Raw genomic sequence first — 19728 nt, forward strand, 5'->3', positions numbered from 1 at the left:
TTTTGTTGCTTGAATGCCTTCAGGGCACTTTTGGCCAGCTGGAGAGGTGTGAGGTTCGACTGGGCATGGTGGGGTTCACCTGTAATCCCAGTTCTTGGGAGGCTGAAAACAGGAGAATCACTATGAATCTGATCTACGTAGTGAGACCCTGTAGACCCTGTACTAAATACATTAAAAAAACAAACCCAAAACATACATACATACATACGTACATACATTTATTTATTTGTTTGGTACAGGTTCTCACTATACAGCTCAGACTGGTAGTGATCCTCCTGTCTCAGCCTTCCTAGCGCTGGGCTTACAGCTGTGAGCCATCTTCCAGGCTGAAATAATATTTTTTTAACCAAAAAAATGGGCTTATACTACATATAACAATCTGTAGTTTGCTTTTTTAAGTTAACACTTAATCTGTACTCTGTTTGCTATAATGCAACACATGTGTTCCTAAAAATTACTCTGCTATGAAAAATTGTGCAAGAAAAACTACAAGGCTTTAGGGAAAAATAGAGTTAGGGGTATAAACTGAAAAGCTTAATGATACAGTTGTACAACTGGGCATGGTGGTGCACATCTGTAGTCCCAGCACTCAGGAGCCAGAGGCAGGAGAATTGCTGTGAGTTCGTGGCCAGCCTGGGATACAAAGTGAATTGAAGGCCAGTCTGAACTTCATAGTAAAGCCATGTCTCAAAAAGATAAAAATAAATTAATAAATAAAAACAGTTATACAAATTTATAAATATTAAATGGTTAATATATAAATACTACTTTAAATATGGCATTTTACATTAAAAAAGACATGAAGTTTGCTTACGGATGTGGCCTTTAGAAGCCTTGCAGTAAGGCTATACTTTCAGTGATCATTTCTATAGTATGTTACTAAAAGCCTTGCAGTTTATAAGTCATACAGAAAAGGGGGAAAGGAAGGTTATTTGAGGTTTCATTATTGAAACCTTTGTATTTCATTACAAAAAAATGGGTGTGTATAACACCAGATGTAGCTAGGTGTAGTTCATAATGTGTGTTTGTGTGTTGGACGAAGGTAGCTGGTCAATGTTTGGGGTATATACATATGTTTTATATATTGTTATGTGACTTGATTTAATTTGTGAGCATTTTTGTGTTTCCCTTATATTTCTTATGAACAAAATCATGTAAAAATCAACACAAAATTTGATTATGCTGTTTTTTCTTAATGTATTGATCATGGTACAAATTAACTTTTTCCAAATGAATATTGTAGCAGAATTTTATTTCAGTTGTCTAAAGATACATTTTTAGAATATGTATGGTCTTTTTTTTTGGCAGAACCAGGAATTGAACTCAGGCCCTTGTGCTTGCCAGGCAAGCACTTATTCTACTGAGCTATCTCCCCGGCCACATGTATGTTCTTTGTATGGCTATGTATATCATTACAAAGATAAAATTTTTAACTTATCTATGTAATTTTTTGGGGTGGGATTTTAAGACAGGGTCTCACTATGTCTAGTCTGTCCTTGAACTCACTGTGTAATCTGGGTTGGCCTCAAACTCTTAGTGATTCTTATGGGTTGAGCTCTTAAGGGCTGGTATTACAGGTATGTACCCAGCCTATCTATGTATTTTACAATTGTTTATTTATATTAGTTATCCCTCTTGGGGTGATTAGCCTTAGTAGAAATTGTTCCTTTGTGCCTCCTAGAGATTTTCTGGTCAAATTTCAGATCCATGAGTGGGTAGAACGTTAAGCTCAGGTGGTTATTGGTAATCATAGTAATGATCCAGTTACTTTGTTTTCTTTCCTTCCAAGTGGGGCTTTGGCACTTTATCTCTGTCTCTCTGTTTCTATGTCTGTGTCTCTGTCTGTCTGCCCGCCCATCCATCTGTCTGTCTCTGTCTGTCTCTCTCTCTCTCGCTCTCTTTTGCATTCTCTGTCCCCCTCATTAGTTTCTGAATGGTTGTAGGAGAATAGCTTGTGGGTTATTGGTTTTCAGAATTGAGATGTGGTTTGAGTTGAACATCCAGCCTGGTGAAGGATTGCCAACCTCAACTGCAAGTGGCATCCTATTGAGATTTCACATTTGAGCTCTTCTCCCTGCCTGTGAGGTCTTTCATTGTCAGTTTTGCCCAGGGTTCTGGACATTTATTTATTAGTATATGTGCTTTATCTCCATTTGAAAATCAGGCCAAAGGAGTACTTTTAGGAAATGAGTTGTTGCTGATAGTTAAATAAGGATATACACAAGGGTCATTGCTAGTACTGCTAAGGATTTTTTTTATCTGATCAATTATCAGCATCTATCTTTCTGCTGGGAAAGAATAAGGCATGTGAGAATGGGAATTGTTGGTAGGTGTTTGTTTTGAAACTTTAGTGAGTTCTTATGTTCACAAGTAATTGGATTTGGGGACCGGAGAGATGGCTCAGCAGAATAAGCACTTGCCTGGCAAGTCAAGGGCCTGAGTTCAATCACCGGTTCCACCAAAAAAAAAAAAAAAAAAGCCTACAAGTAATTGGATTTGCCATTCCTACCTTCTGCAGCCCACTAAGACTTGTACACACAACATGCTTGGTGCTGTCTTTGGAAAATAAGTCTTTAGAGAAGGGAAATGTCATTAAATATTTAAGCTCTTGTTAGATCTTTTTTATTTTTGGCCTCTCTGAATGTGGTTTGGGATTCAGTCTGGATTGTACCTTAATAGCTGTGTTCATTAGCTTTCCAGCACCATGGCAAAATACCTGAGAGAAAATAAACTTGAAAAGAAAATATACTTATTTTGGCTTATGTTTTCAATCTGGGGTTGTCTGGCTTCTGGCTTCTAGCTTCATTACTTTGGGCCTATAGGGATGCAGAACATCATGGCAGCAAGGTTTGTAAGAAAAAAGATCCTTATCTCATGGCAGCTGGGAAGTATAGAAAGAGAGATAGATGGGGGCCAGATATATCCTTCTAGGTTATCTACTGTGGCTTAATTCCTCTGACTGAGTCCTACTTCCTAAGAGCCCATAGAGCTGTGAGCTCATCATTGGGTTAACCCACTGATTAGGTACCCCCATGGTTCATTCACATATACTTAGGAACACCTAACTTGGGGGGGGGGCTTTTTTAAAAAATTAAACTGTAACAGTAGCTTCTCATGCCTATTTTCTGGCCTTCTTTGAACTTCTCATATCTTATTTCACATTGTTTTTTTCTGTTTTGCTAGTCTTTCTTCTGTTGCATACTATTATTCCATTTCTTTGTACAGTGCCTTTTTCAAGTTACCAGGTCTGGAGAGAGTTTAATGTAGTAGCTCCTATTTTTGGAGCAGGAGGTTGTGTTCTGGGCACAGTGCTTAACCAGACTAAAGTTTAGGTTACCTGTTCTGTTGTGCTAGCTTTGTGTTAGGACTGTAAAGATAAGTACAACATCTTTCTCAGATTGCTTAGAATTTAGTAATAAGTCAGTAAATGAAGGGCCTGATAGTAAATATTTTAAGTGTTGTAGGCCATGTGGTTTCTGTTGCAGCTACACTATTGTAGTGCTAAAACAGCTGTAGACTACACAAGAATGAATGAATGTGGCTGTATTTCATAAACCTATTTTCAAAGACAAGTGGTGGGTTGTATTTGACCTATGAGCCTAGTTTGCTTACTTCTGGTTTGGTGGAAGAAATGGCCACATGAACACTGTTTTACTATAACAGTTGATACTTATTGTTTGTGATAGTTATATTCCATAAATTGCTACAAATAATTGCTCCTAAGGGAAATTGTTTGGTTCCTTTGAGCATCTACCCACATTTTAGTCAACTAGTTGGTATATAACTTCATTTTACATATTTTTCTGTTTAAACATACCTCATTTAATATATATTATTGATTCATTAATAATTGAGCTCATAGGGGCCGGGGAGATGGCTCAGTAGAATAAGCGCTTGCCTGGCAAGCACAAGGTCCTAAGTTCAATCCCCAGTTCCGCAAAACAGAAAAAAATAATTGAGCTCATGTCCAACAGAACTATAACTCTTATCTGAACAAAGTTTATCTAACATCTATTTTCTCCACAAGACACATCATAGCCTTCTTGTATTTGAGATCACTACACAGCATTGCTGTACTATTTTGGGAGCCATTTATTTTATTTTTTGGGTACAGGGTCTTACTGTATAGGCCAGGCTGACTGTAAACTCACTATCTAGCCTGAGTTGGCCTCAAATTCGTGGTCTTCCTGCCTCAGTCTTCTGAGTACTAGGATTGCAAGGATGTGCCACCATGCTTGGCTATCGGGCCATTTTAAACAGCAAATCACAAAAAGTACAAAAATGTGAAAAATGTAGTGCTAAACAGACCACAAAAAGAACATGATCTGAAACATGAAGAGTTGCCTCATTTGACCTTAGCTAAGAACATGTACATTGTGTGACTCAAACTTTTTGTTGCTCTGTGCATGTTGAAAATGACCACAAAAAGCACTGTGAGTATTGATTTGGAGCTTACAGATGAATTCAGTGAATTTACAGATACACAGCCTATAAATAATGAGACTCAACTGTATTACCAGGAATGTGTTAGAGAGGTATGTACTGGGGACTGTAAAAGCACAGAGAAAGATCCTTGATCCACACCTAGCAAAACATGGCTTGGGGTAAAGAGAGAAAGTGAATTCAGAAGACTTCTTGGAGGAGTTAATGGGGCAAAATGTGAAGAATGTTCTATGAGCAAAACCAGAGAAGCTATGAAAGAACAAAGGAGTTACAGGCCACAAATCTGTTGAGGAATAATGTGAGAATGTTGAAATGATGGAGAGGAGGCTGGAGCCATGCTCTTGATTGATGCTATGGTATGTGATATGTGTGGGAATTCATTGTGTCTATATCCTATAGTATACTTGATCCCAGAAATAAAATTTGTTACTCAGATTTGTCATGTGTGCATTGTTAATTCATTGAAAACAGCACTATTCCATCCATTAAGTCTGGGGTGTTGGCAGTTGACTATTTTGCCCCATAGTTTGCTGGTTGAAAAGTTGAAGGGCCTTTGGAGTATTGAGGTTTGAATCTAGTGCCTTGTGCATACTAACTAGTCATGTGCTCTAACATTAAGCTACATCTCTGGCGTGCGTGCGTGCGTGCGTGTGTGTGTGTGTGTGTGTGTGTGTGTGTAAGGGTACTGGGGATCATATTCAGGGTGCTTTACCACTGAACTACATTGCCAGCTGGCTCTTTTTAATTTTTGAGATAGGTCTTTGTTAAATTGTCCAGGTGGGGGCTGGGGAAATGGCTCAGTGGAATAAGCGCTTGCCTGGCAAGTGCAAGGGCCTGAGTTCAATCCCCAGTTCTGCAAAAAAAAAAAAAAAAGTTGTCCAGGTGGTACTCAAATTTGGGATCCTTTTTCTTCAGCCTCCCTCAGTGCTGGACTTTTTACATCCTGTTTAAGGGCCACTCTTAAAACTTTAAGCATTCTTAACTCAAACACACTAGTGTCTCTTTATGTCTTGGTTATTGTGGGAAATTGTTAATGGCTTTAATTAAGTAGGGCAAAGCTATTTTTTTTGTTATGTATTGGTACGGGGTCTCACAGTGCAGCTTGAACTTCTTGTAATCCTCCTGTTTTCAACCTCTCTGTACTGGGATTCCAGGCAGGTACCACCATGCCTGGTCTCCGTGGCTCGGCGCACCTGGCATGGGCATGTAGTGCCAGGATTGAACCCCAGTTCCTGTGCTTGCCTAAGCAGGCACTTAGTCTGCTGAGCTATCTTGCCAGTGCTTTCTTTTAAAATTTTTTATTGCTTTAAAAAATTTAAAAAGTTAATGCCTGGGGGGATGGCTCAATAGAATAAGTGCTTCCCTGGCAAGCGCAAGGGCCTGAGTTCAATCCCTGGTTCAACCAAAAAAAAAAAAAAAAAAAAAAATTAAAAAGTCAAAACATAAAAAATTTGAAAATATAAATAATATATTTTAATCACCTAGAGAAAACCACTATTAATTTCTTTCTGTATTTCTGTAGAGCACAGCACAGCATTTAGATTGGAAATGCCTAATGTCCATTAACCTAGAAAATAAGGGAGAAATAGCTCATGATAATTATTAAACAACTCAAAAACTTATTGGAAAAATGGTGTCTCAACTACTTAGGTTGACATGGTTATTTGTAGTTTCCTGTTTCATTGAAGTAGCATAATAAATACCAGAAGGCCCTCCCTTTTATGCTTTGAAGACATACTTCTCACGCTATACATGGGGAAGAGAAAGGTTAGAGATCTAGTAGAATAATTATTATTTTAAAAGGTTGAGTTTTAAAGGTTCATTTCATGAGGAAGCATCTTGAATTAGTAGTAAATTGGGACATGGGGGATTAGTTTGAAGTCCCTTGGTCATAGAAAGTTTGTGACCTTATTTCAAAAACTGGGTTTTAAGTGAAGAAGTTTCTAGGCCATAACACTGGGGTTGTTTATAAAGTGGTGGGAATAGAGGTTTTAAGAGTTCTCTTTAGATCTCTCTTCTGAGATCTCTTTCAACCTCTTATTTAATTACTTGGGGTGGTTCTGGTGCTAGGTATTGATTGAGTCTAGGGCATAGATTATGGCAAACATGTGCTCTGCTACTGAGCTTTACTCACCAGGTGCCTCAACCTCTTTTAAACTATTTTAGCTAAAGAAATATTTTAAATAGCTAAATGTAAGCATCTTATATTACCAGTGGCGTATCAGGCATACTGTTACTTACCTTTTTATTCTTTTATGTTACCACTGGACTTGGAAGATTTCTGTGAGTGATTTTTCAAGTTTATTGTATTTCTCTATAGACTGGCAGTTTGGTGGCTTTCATTAATTTGTTTTTTGGTATGGGGCATAGAACTCAGGACCTTGTATTTGCCAGGTAGGCACTTTGCCGCTGAGCTACATCCCCAGCCCCAGCTTTCATTAATTTTGTCCAGCATCTTGTATATCAGAGGGAGGATAGTGAAGTTTAACACCTCTAGTTTTGGAAAACCCTGAGTCTAAGTCCTAGTTGAGTTAGATACCAGCTGTCAGACCCTGGGCATGTTCCTTAATCTGGCTCAACATTAGTTTTTCTTTTGTAAGCTATTGATGATGATTAACTTTGTTTTCTAAGGTTAGGAATCATAGTTTCTCCCTTAAATTTTATATACTGCTCCTACCTGCATCTCTTGTGATTTTCTAAGAGGCTTAAATTGGGACTAATTTTTTTTTCTGGTTGAGTACATGGCTGTAAAAGGTTGAGTAGTTTTTTTTTTTTTTTTTTTTTTGCATTTAGTCAGTAGTCTAGCAGGATAAAAGTTGACGAGCAAAAGAAGATAGCTTTATTGTGAACATAGCTTTACTGTGCAAAACCCTGGCCAGATGGCTCAGCTTCCCTCCCAACTCCCTTGTACGGTGGCATTTTCTTTACACCCTTCATTTGTCCTGCATTTTGATGTACCTTGAATAGTTTGCGTACCAGAGTTGCTGCTACTGCTGTCACCACCACAGTGCTAAAAAAGTGGCTTTGTGTGGGTCAGACATTTTTAACAACCCCCCATTGTACCTTCCTTCGTGACAGTAGTTTAGAGAGTAGCTTTAGAAGTCCTGCTTATTTAGGCAAGCTGTCTTATAGTGGAGTGAATTCTAATTCTTATCTTGTATCATGATCCTTTGAATTTGCCATTTCAGAGCTACTACCATTATGAAAACATATAAAAACTTTGGCTTTATTTTTCCCTGGATAGCATAAGCACTGATTGAATGTGAATTAATAGAGAAGAATTGAGTCCCTATGCTAGTAGATAGATGTTTTATCTGTAATAGGTAAGCCCTGTAATAGATAACCCTCATTTCATGATCCCATAATTATATCATATCAGAGAAAGCTGGCTTAATTTCTTATCTGTAAGGTAGACATCATACAGATTTTCAGGGTTATTGTGAGCGGACTTGATGTCATTTATTTTTTATTTTACAAAGTAGTTGGTAGTGTAAACCTTTTGTTATCCCTGGAAGCTATTTGAAATTATGCTTCTGAGTGGAGATTTGGCAATAAGTGATGATGGCTGTTCATAAAACTTAACCTTCTGTAGGCTCCAGATTGACTCTCTTTCATAGGCCATATAAAACAACTTAGTAAGATTGCTGTCAAAGACCAGAACTAGGACTTTGGTTTTCTGATATTTGTAATGTGAAAAGTACTTTGAAGAGCAGCCCCAGTAGAGAAGAGAAGGACTACTGTTACCTGCTAGGACCACTGCAAGACCCTAGGGCTGAGTTCTTTGTCTCTGTGGTTGGAAGCAAGTATAAGTTCTCAAAGCACACTGACCCTACCTATAGTCCCTTAACACCATATATGACCTCAGTCACCAAAACCACTTAGGGCTTTATTTTTATCCTGACTGTTCAAGATATGAGGTTGGTTTCTTTCCTCTAACGGAGCAGAGTTCTCTGGGGGGAAGAAACAGTGCCAGGTTGCAGTCGAGGCTGGTTAAACACCAAAACCACACTCTTCGTCTTTCTGGGCTTGCAACGTGACATAAGCCATGCTGCAAACACCAGCTTCCACATTGTCAAGAAGCCTCCTGAGACACTCCATTGTTTTTTGGGTTTGATTTATAGTTTTAGCAAATAAAACATGGAGGCCGAAAAGGTGTACCTTCCTTTTGTTCATTAGCCAGAAATTAATTCTAAGAATGTATAGTTTTTTAAAAAAAAAATCCAGCATTTCCCAATTTAGAGTTTTTCATCTTCCCCAGGGGTGTTGATGAGAACTCTCACAACTCACCAGGTCTCAGGAAGCCAGATTACCAATATATCCTGTTCGCGTGCATGTGTATATTCTGTGTTACCCACAGGCCACTTTCCACCCCACGTGACCTTTAGTTACCATCCGGAAAGCTAGGACCCAGATACCAGTCAGAATTTCCAGACTTTGGTTTGGTTTAGAAATTTTAGAAAATGTTAACAGCAATAATTGTAAAGAGACTTTCTGAGTGGCACACATGGCAAATAGGAAGCAATATATTCTGAAAAGAGGAGGGAAAAGCATTCTATGTTTTTTCCCAGTAAGCTGCTTGAAAATGAATATTCGGGAAAAGATAAGCATCTAAAGTACATGGGGTGAGAGGAGGAAGGTGATTAGAGAACTCCTTCATGATTAGAAGTCAAACACATGCTTCAATCCTTACATTTTAAGACTAAATTCTGAACCTCTTATTTTATTCTTTAAAATTGTAACATTATTGCAGTTGTTTACATACCATTGCTATTTATTTATTTTAATGATGCTGGAGTATGGGCCTTTGTACTGAGCTACACTGCCATTTTTATTGTTTTTTAGTTTAACACAGATTCTTAGTAAGTTGCCCTTGGTTGAGCTGGAACTTGGAATCCTTGTGCCTCAGCCTCCCGTAACACTGTGGTGCTGAGCTTTAGGTGAGATTTTTTTTTTTTTTTTTTTTGTTCGTTTGTTTGTTTTAATTTATTTGCTACAGGGTCTCACTATGCAGCTCAGAGTTACAGTGATCCTCCTGTTTTCAGCCTCTCCAGCGCTGGGATTACAGGTGTGCACCACCGTACCTGGACTCTGTTGCTGGCTCAGCATGCCCTGGGTGGCAGGGTCAGTGCAGCATGTGAGACTGGGTATCCAACCGTGGTTCCTGTGCTTGCCAAAGCAAGCGCTTAGTCCACTGAGCTATATTGCTGGTCCTTTATTTTTATTTTTATTTTTATTTTTTTGAGCTGAGTATCTCACTATTTATCCAGATTGGTTTCTTACTTCTGGGCTCAGGTGATCCTTCCATCCAAACCTTCCAAGTACCTGGGACTATAAGGACATGTGTCATCACCTGTGTCCTGCTGTAGTTAGCATCATTAAATTAGTTTGAACAGACTATAATGAGTCAGGCAATTCTATAGAAAAGGGGTAGGCAAAATACTGCCCATAAAGGTGATTTTTATGTTCTTATCTCAAGAGTTATTTATTTATTTGTTTATTTATTTATTTTTTTTGCTGAACTGGGGATTGAACTCAGGCCCTTGCGCTTGCCAGGGAAGTGCTTATTCCACTGAGCCATCTCCCCAGCCCCTCAAGAGTTATTTAGAAGGGGTTTGTTTTGTTTTGTTTTGTTTTGTTTTGTTTTGTTTTGTTTTTGGCTACTTCATGCTGCCGTAAGGGCAGGTCTGGTGCAGCTTCTACAAACCACTGTCCTATGTGCCTGACTGCATTTGCCCAAGTGGCACTTTAAACAGCTGATCTATCCAGCAGTGCCCTCAAGAGTTATTTAAAACCACCAGTAGTAATCCCAACACTTGGGAGGTTGAGACAGGAGGATCTTAAATTCAAGGCCAACCTGAACCCTGTTCAGGTGAGACCCTGTTTCAAGTAAATCAACCAAACACAAAACAAGGACTTGGAACAGAAAACACCACAGAACCTTTTTACTCTGACCTTTTGCAGAAAACGTTTGTCCCCTCCCTTAAGGCTGGGAGGAGCGAAGGCAGTTAATGCTGAGGTCCTTCTTTTAGGACACTCATTGCTCAATGAGGGTGTTAATGCCTTTTTTATAGACAGTTCAAGTTGCTGGGCCTGAAATGGCTAGCATTCCTGGCCCCACCCATCAGATGCCAGTAGTGGCCCACACATTTCCAAACTGTCCCTAGGAGGAATGGTACTACCCTGGTTGAGAACCACTGATTTAGGAGCTTGCTGAAATTAAAACAACAATAAAGTCTTATAAAGGTTTCTTCCTTTATTTTATCTCAGAAACAGACTTGGGATATGGATCTTCATGGCAAGAATAGGTCAACAATAGTGCAAGAGAATTTGAATAGATAATGAAATAGGAAGAATGTTCAGTAGAGTAGAATAAAAAGTTTTAAGGAAACCAATTAGGATTTGTGCTGCTTGCCCAATGCTCATTTCAGGAATTGTTGAGACCAATGTATGATTTATGAGATTTGTTCTGATGTGTGTTTTCTTTTAAGAGCATACACCTCTCTGTGTGAGAAGAGTGGCCATCTTTGGCCTTAATGTGTCCAGATGATCTTGAGGTCTGTGGGAATCTGTATGGTATATTGAGAGACTTGTTCAAAGCCAATGTAAAGATGTAGTTTTGGCATCTCATGAATAACCTGATATCCAGACTTAAGCCAGAACTCTGGCATTACAGAATTTTCCAGCCTGGGAGAGTTGACTGAGAAAAGTCCTCCTTTGGATCCTTACCAAGTTAGACAAGGGAACAATCAACTGCTGAGTTCCAGCCAACTGGAATGTACATGAGGGTGTACTTTAACTCGTCCCTTAGGATTTAGCTCCTAGTCTGTGAAGAGCCTTCCAAATACTGTAAGAGTGAGTCCTATACATTGGACCTTGTTCATTCTGCAGCTGCAGTAGGAATAGAGTACTGAAGGGATCAGCTCATTTTAGATAGTAACATACTTACTGGCTGTTGTACAGGGTAAGAGACTTCACTGACCTTTTTGTTCTCCCTATGCTGTTTTTCTCACTGATTTCCTATATTGGTTTTTGATTTTGAGCCTATTCTTAGGGAGATGTATCCATAGTTCTATCATTCTCTAATCCCTTTATGCTCTTAAAGGTTCCAAAAGTTCATCTGTCTACCCTATTTTCATAATCTTGGATATGATGTGTTTGGGCTAAAATAGAGAATATTAAATAATTGTTTTCTTGGCTTGTGATCATACCCCAGTCTGTGGACTATATTTTTGGCTCCAGGGGTGTATTCTGTTTTTTCCCTGCTTGGAAGACTTTTATGTTGCTCATAAATATTTAGTACTGAAGTGACTACTTGGTTATATTCTCTCAAGAATTAATATATAGATTGTAGACCAGAAGGAATTAAAAATCTAGCCTTCTGATGTGAGTCCCTATATAATGTGTTAACCATAGCTTTACTTTTTAAGAATTTCAGTGATTTTTAAAAAATTTGTCTCTGTTCTCTGATCCAAAGTTTATTGAACATTTTTGTGGGAATCACTAGAAATCCCTTCTACTATTATTATTTTTTCCTATCTCATTCTTGCCTAGAACCATCTGAAAGCTATGTGACTAGGTAATATGTTAGTTTCCAATAGAATTGCTTTCACTGATTTCTACCTTGCTATACAGTCATCCCATATTGAGACGAATAATAAAAAGGTCTAGAGAGTCATTACTGTTTGAGTTGCATGATGTTGTCTGTACGGAAATACTTGAGAGAAATTTCTGCTTTCAGTATTAGAAACAGGTGTGTGTGTATGTGTGGGGTACTCATATATTCATGAATTTAAGGATAATTCTTTAATTGTTCCAGAGGTTATAGCTAAACTTGTAACTTCCTCTAATAAATGTAAGAGACTTACTGGCATGTGTTTTATGTCATGACCTTACTCTTGATAACCTTTTTATCTTTTTTTCTTTGATTCCCCTTTCTAGCTTTTAATCTGTTACATAGTACAGTGTATACCTTTATATGTTGTCTTCCATAACTGGCTTTACTGTTTTACAGATAAATATTTTCTTATTTACCACCTTATTCATTTGTAAAACTTCTCAAATCAGCTAATAGTCTAAGAGGGTCAATGTTTCCCTACACCCAGGGCCAGGGGTATAGCTCAGTGGCACAAACACCTGCGTAGCCATTTTTCCCTATGCCCATTGAGGTCCCTTCCATAAGTATTTAGTGAGTATCTTTTTGTGCTGTTATTTTAGACACTGTAGACAGAATGGTGATTGATGTTGATCCTTCCTTTAGAGGTGAAGTATAATAAGAAAAATGGCTATATAAATAAGTACTTCACTGGTAATCCTAGCACTCTGTGAGATTAAGGTAGGAGGATCACAAGTTTGAGTTCAGCCTGGACAACTTAGCAACTAAGTGACACTGTCTCAAATTAAAAAATATTTAGAAAGGGTTGGAGATATAGCTCAGTGCAAAGGCCCTGAATTCAAATAAATACTTGCAGTAAAGTATTACACTGTAATAATGTAAATAGGTGTACTCTTCAGAAGTAGGACAGAAGAGAAAGAGGTTAATTTATGGTCAGTAGTGAAGGCTACCAGGAAGGTAACCTTTATCCTTCATTTTGAGGGGTAGACATTCTTTATGTAAATGTAGACGAGAACAAAGCAAATAAAAACAGGTGCCGTTAGAACCTACAAAGAGTGGTTGCTTCTGAGACTTCTAGCCAAGAGTCTGTCATTAAAATATCTTGGATCCTGGTATAAATGTCCACATTGAAGTTGTTTAATCAGTCATTTGGAACTGTGGATTCATCACAAAGTAGATTGATTTGGGCTTTTGATTTGGTCCAAGCTTAAATGTGAATCCTTCAAATAGTTATTCTCTGCTTTATTTTATGCATTAGCTAAGGTTGACTCACCCTAAAGTCATGCTTTCCATCATTCTGGGAAGCCTTCTGAGCCAAACCCAGCTTGGCTTAGGAATAAGTTATTCTTTGTGTTGTAACCATTGGCAATAAGTCCTATTCTAGTCGTAAAATGCACAGTAGGACTGCAACTACTGAAACATGAAGGAAAGAACTGGGATAAAACTCTGGATTTGCAGTTTTCTGGTGTTTCTGGGTAAATACGCTCAAACTTTATTTTGTCTGAAATTTTGAGCTGACTTGTACTACAAATCTTTGAGGTGCTGGGTTCTAATTTGTAAAGCAAGCTATGTAGAAGCAGTTGACATTCTCTTGGAGGAATTTCTTTGGTAGATTTTCCTTTAGACTTCTGGACAGATCTATAAAGCAGTATGGCTTTTAAAATATTTATAAGTGACATGTCAAAAGACTGAATAGGGGACTAACTGATGCTGTTTGTACCCTGAGAAGTTGTCCCTCATGATCAGAGCAGACTAGGAGTCATATCTTCTGGATTAGATACCCCCCTTTTTTTAGATGCCCAATTTCTTTTTATTTTCTCACATTTCTTTTTCTCTGTCTTGGTCTCTTCATCTGTAAAATAGGGATAGATATGGTATTAAATATTAGTTTGGCTCTCAGTGCCTTAATGGACTCTAAACTTTTAGCACAGTCACCTTCATTTTTGTCCCCTCAGAGTTAGAATCTTGATGGGGTTCAAGACAAATTGGACAAGGATATCAGCTATTAGAATCAGGTTTTTTGTGAAACAGCACAAAAGATTATGGCAATTTAAAAATGTTAGAGCATCTTGGAAAACAGCTGCTAATTATATATGTGGAAAAAAGTATACCTATTAAAGCCATTTAGATTTTCACAAACGGAGTGTTCTTGTAGTATTTTACTTGTTTCATTTTCATTTTTTCTTCCCTTTGAACTCTTAAAATAGTTCTTATACTTTTAATAGTAGTAGCGACAAGGTTAGAACACTGTAAATTAGGAAGAAGTTAATGCTTATGTTTCCCTTCCATAATGCTTGTGCCTGTCTCTCTTTGTGTCTCTCCCTTTTTTACTCACTTTTTGTAGTACTAGAGATTGAACCCAGTACTGCATCTCCAGCCCTATTTTATTTTTGATTTTGAGACAGGATCACACTAAGTTGCCCAGCTAGTGATTCAATCTATAGTTTGAAGGGGGACCAGCAGAACTGAATCAAAAATGAGAGATTCAAATATGTTTTCTGTGTTTTTTTTAATTGATATTTTGAATCTGGGAACTGGCACAGAAAGAATAAAACTGACAAAATTAGCTGGAAGCAAGCCTTGCCCCTGTTCACAGTGAAACTGAGTCTCACACCAATAGTGCTGTGGTTTTCAGTCTTACTCTTGAAACATCTGGCTGTTGCAAGAGGAAGTGACATCATGGCCTCTTGGACATAGTTGCCTCAGGTCAGATGTGGAATCCTAGAAGTTCTAAATTGCTGTGTTTTATACCGTTGTCTTTGGTATCAAGGCAAATGGCAGGCTGTACCACGCCATGTTGTCCTTGTAATGCATTTTTATTCTAACAGTTTCCTTCTCTTTCTGCTGTTGCTGCCAGAGAGGTAGAGTTGCTTCTGTTGATAAAGTGCAGATACAGAAGTTCACATCCAAACCTGAATAGCCATTTTTAACTTGAAACACTTTTCCTAAGAGTTGCTCCACCAGAATCCTTCCCTTATTTGGTGACTTGCTTAAATCTGAAGCTCACATGAGTTTGCCAGAGCTCCCTGTATGCTGGTTATTTGCTTTTTGATGCCCACAGCAAAGTCGTTTGTGAAATCAATTTTGTGACCACATCTGTTTTAAGCTGAAGTTTCTTTCTCTTTTGGGTTCTTGGAATAGTTCTTGCTCTTCCCTTTCCTGAGAGATTCAGTTTTCCTGTGTTATGGTAGGTGGATAGGCAGAGGTTATTTTCATATTTTTTTAAATGGGTGTGGTGTTGGTTTTATGTCCCTTAATGATAGTATATACATACACTTTTTTTTTCTTTTCAAAGTTTTATTGATAAACATATAGCAATGAGACAGTTTCAAATCAAATCGAAAGTATAGTTTCAACAAATAATATACCATACACTTTTATTTTTTGACTTGCTGGGCCTGAGGGGCACACATCTGTAATCCTCGGGCTTGGGATGCTCAGGCAAGAAAATCTATGAGTTCCAGGCCAGACTGGGCTGCATAGTGAGTTTAAAAGCAGCCCCGGGGGCGGGCACCAGGGAGATGGCTCAGTGGAATAAGCACTTCCCTGGCAAGCGCAAGGGCCTGAGTTCAATCCCTGGTTCTGCAGAAAAAAGCAGCCAGGACTGCCTAGTGAGACTGCTGCAAAACAAAACAAGCAAATTTATATGCTTTAACTCTGGAATAATGCTTGTAGATTTATCCAGAAGGAAGATTATGTTTTTGAGTTTGTTTTATTATCGATGATGTTATGAAAAATAGGCTTTTATTTCTATCTTTTCTTTCTTCTTGCTAGCATTGTACATCACTGTTAAGTGCTTCCATTGACTTGTGTGGTTGGTTATCACCTGGACTGGATATATCTACATCTCTTAATCTGTAAAGCTGCTCAGTTTGTGTGGACTATGATCTCTCAGTGAGTTACACCTGGAATCATTGATGGGTTTGTGTTTGAGGTTTGTTTAGCTTTTGATCTTGTCTGTCTTCATTCTGCTGAAGAGTAAGAGCTCAGACTGTGGAGCCTTGACCTTAGGCAGTCAACTATTGTGTATCTCTCTGCTTAGTTTCTTCTGTAATATGGAAATAATAGTACAGTATTTAATTCACAGGATGGTTATAATATTAAATGAATTAGTTGGCATAAGCTATTTAGAAATGTGAAGAAAATGCTATAGAAAGTGTCAGCCTTTTGGTACCAGAGACCAGTTTTGAGGAAGATAAGTTTTCCATGGGTGGTATATATGTGGGAGGTGTCTCAGGATTACATTCTCATAAGGAAGACAAAACCTAGGTCCCTCACCTGCTGAGTTTACAGTAGGATTTGCAGTCCTGTGAGAGTATAGTGCCACTGCTGATCTGATAGGAGGTGGAGCTCAGGCAGTGATGTGAGTGATGGGGAGCAGTTGTAAATATAGATGGAGCTTCAACTCCCCACCCAATACCCTTACCACTTACCACCTACTGTGTGGCCCAGTTAACAGGCCAGAGAATAGTACTGGTTCTTGTCCTAGGATTTGGGGGCTACTGCCTTAGAAGTTTTGACCATTATTTTTACTCTCCATGAAAAACATTAGTAAAAGGCTAAAGATTTATATGATCTGAAGAGAAATCAGTATTGACCATTTTTTTCTCTTTTAAAAAAAATCATTAATTAATTAATTAATTAGCTACAGGTTCTCTGCTACACAACTCAGACTCATAGTGATCCTCCTGTCTCAGCCTTTCCAGTGCTGGGATTACAGGGGTGCACCACCACGCCGGGTTTCAGTAGCTGGCTCAGCACAGGACCAGCACAGCATGTGGGGCCAGGGATCAGACTCGGGTCCTTGGCCTTGCCAGGCAACTGCTTAGATCACTGAGCTATCTCCCCAGCCCTTGACCATTAGTTTTAAGGGTTGTATATGGCACATTTGTTTTGTTCAGCTGGGAAAATTTGAGTCCATAACATCTGAATTGTGCCTGAGTAGTTTGGAGTACTTTTTCCCCCTTAAATACAGGGCCACCTCTGAAATTTGACTTATGCTTAAGTGGAAGGCTGCCTGCAAGCTTCTAATAGATGTAGTCCAATAGTTAAAAATGTGTGTGTGTGTTTTTGGGTGTTTTTTTTAAATTTTTTGTGGAACTGGGGATTGAACTCAGGCCCTTGTGCCTGCCAGGAAAGCACTTATTCTACTGAGCCATCTCCTTGCCCCCCGCCCCCTTTTTTGGGCAGAACCAGGGATTGAACTCAAGCCCTTGCGCTTGCCAGGGAAGCGCTTATTCTACTGAGCTATCTCACTGGCCCCAAAATTGTGTGTCAGAAGACACTTTTCTGTGGATTATATAGTTCAGCAGAATAGCAGAGCACTAGATTGATAGGTTCTGCCAGTCCTTTGCGTTCATTGGTGGAGTGCTGTTCAGACTTCAAATGTTTTCTTTTGCTTTTGCCATACAGCAAGCTGGAAATCATAGGGCTATATCCTAATCTCTAGAGTTCATCTATTTCTCTTTTCACGTATGCATCACATCTATAATTACTTTGAGAATGTAGAAATGAATTGTTCACAGAAGATCACAGTCTAGAGCTATGCTAATCAATAAATGTATAGCTATTTTAATGAGTTAAACTTAAATAAAAAAATCAGTAAATTCAGTTCCTCAGTTACACTAGCCATCCTTAAAACACCATGTGATTAGTGGCCACTTCATTGGTTACTGAAGAGAAGGAACGTCATCATCATGAAAAGTTCTGTTAGACAGAGTTGATGTTGAGACAGACATGTATATAGTTAATATGTACTCCGATAGCCACTATAACAAAGGTGTATGAGATATTCTGTGAGACCAGGGGTAAGGTATCAGATAAGCTAGTTTGGAGGGAGAGAATTGAGGGAGGTTTAGTAAAATAAAAGTGGGGTTTTGTTAAATAAAGAAAAAAGTGGGGCCGGGGAGATGGCTCAGTGGAATAAGTGCTTCCCTGGCAAGCACAAGGGTCTGAGTTCAATCCCCGGTGCTGCCAAAAAAAAAAGAAAAAAGTGTGTGAGAAAGTATTCCAGGCAGAGAGGGCACAGCAGCATAAATAATATGGTGAATTGGGGCTGGAGAGATAGCTCAGAGGCATAAGTACCTACCTGGCAAGCACAAGGACCTGATGCAATCCCTGGCCCCACATTCCATACCGTCTTGGCACCAGATGCAAGTGCCTACTGTGTAGCCTTGGAACCTGGCATGGTGGTGCACGCCTGTAATCCCAATGCTCTGGAGGTGGAGCCAGGAGGATCTTTGCGAGTTTGAGAACAGCCTTGAGGCTACAAAAGTGAACACAAGGCCAGCCCAAACTGCATAGTGCAACTGTCTCAAAAAAAAAAAGAATACGGTGAATTTAGAGTACCATGAGTAGTTCTTTGTTACTGAAAAGTAGGTTGTGTTGGCAAAGATGAATGCAGAAACAGCCATGCAGAAAAGACTTTGCTGTATATTTATTGGTTACCAACTATAAATCAATATATTGAGAAACAAAAGTCATAGTTGTTTTTTTTTTTTTTTTTGTCTCTTTGAGACAGGATCCTGCTGTGCAACTCAGGTCGGCCTTGAGTTCATTTTGTAGCCCAGATTGGTCTTGAACTCTCAATGACCAGTCCTCCTACCTCAGCCTCCCAAGTGCTTGGATTATAGGCGTGCACCCCCACACCCAGCCTGTGCTTGTTTTTCTTTTTTCTTTTCTTTCTTTTTTTTTTTTTAAGAGAGTATGGGTGCTATACATTACCTAGATAAACTGCCTAATTACTTTCAAGTCTGTATTTTAGTATGCCTTTCAGTAGTCACTTAAATGCCAAACATCATGATAGCCTATTTAAAAATATTACTGAAAGGAAATAAGACTTTCTGAATTATCTGTAAAAATGAAGGCAGTGTTTGACTTGGAGTCTTAAAAAAAGACTATTTCCTAAGAGGGGTAGATGCATGCCTGTAATCCCAGCATGTGGTAGGCTGAGGCATCTTGGGCTACATAGTAAGTTTAAGGCCAGTCTGAATTACATACGGACACCCATCTCAAAAAAAAGACAAATTCTGGTATGCTGCTGGTGGTTTCTTAGAACTGAAAGCTCTGAGACTGAGGACTAGAGATTATGACTGAGTCCTTCCTTTCCTTCATCTGTTTCCCCTCTCTTTGAGTCCATTGCCATGGGGTGATTGAGTCTCTTACCTGGTGGTCCCTTGGCTCCCAACACTCATCACCCCCACTGGAAAACTAAATTTTCTCAATAGCCAGAATGATGTTTAAAAATTCAGCTTTAGCAATTGGGAGGCTAAGGCAGAAGTATTACTGTGAGTTTCAGGCCAGCCTGTGTTACATAGTGAGTTTAAAGCCACCCTGGGCCGGTCCGACGTCGCTGCGCCGGCGAGGGTCTTGGAGGGGCTGGGCCGGAGCCGGACGCGCACGGTCGCTGGCGAATTTCAGGATGACTGACACTTCTGAAGCTATTCCAAACTTTGAAGAGATGTTTGCAAACAGATTCACAGAAGATGATAAAGAATACCAGGATTATTTGAAACGCCCCCCTGAATCCCCTCCAGTTATTGAAGAATGGAATAGCAGAGCTGGTGGGAACCAAAGAAACAGAGGCAATCGGTTGCAAGATAACAGACAGTTTAGAGGTAGGGACAGCAGACGGGGGTGGCCAAGTGACAATCGATCAAACCAGTGGCATGGAC

General features: G+C 39.1%; 1 protein-coding gene and 1 pseudogene across 1 annotated transcript in view; both read left to right on the top strand.

Annotated features, from left to right (window-relative positions):
- Smg6 (SMG6, nonsense mediated mRNA decay factor) overlaps positions 1–19728 on the top strand; it is a 284260-nt gene that overhangs the window by 43544 nt on the left and 220988 nt on the right. The window lies entirely within an intron of this gene.
- LOC105742774 lies at positions 19407–19724 on the top strand (annotated as a pseudogene).

This window comes from Octodon degus, unplaced genomic scaffold (assembly GCF_000260255.1).
Source record: "Octodon degus isolate 3935 unplaced genomic scaffold, OctDeg1.0 scaffold00072, whole genome shotgun sequence".
NCBI lineage: Eukaryota > Metazoa > Chordata > Mammalia > Rodentia > Octodontidae > Octodon > Octodon degus.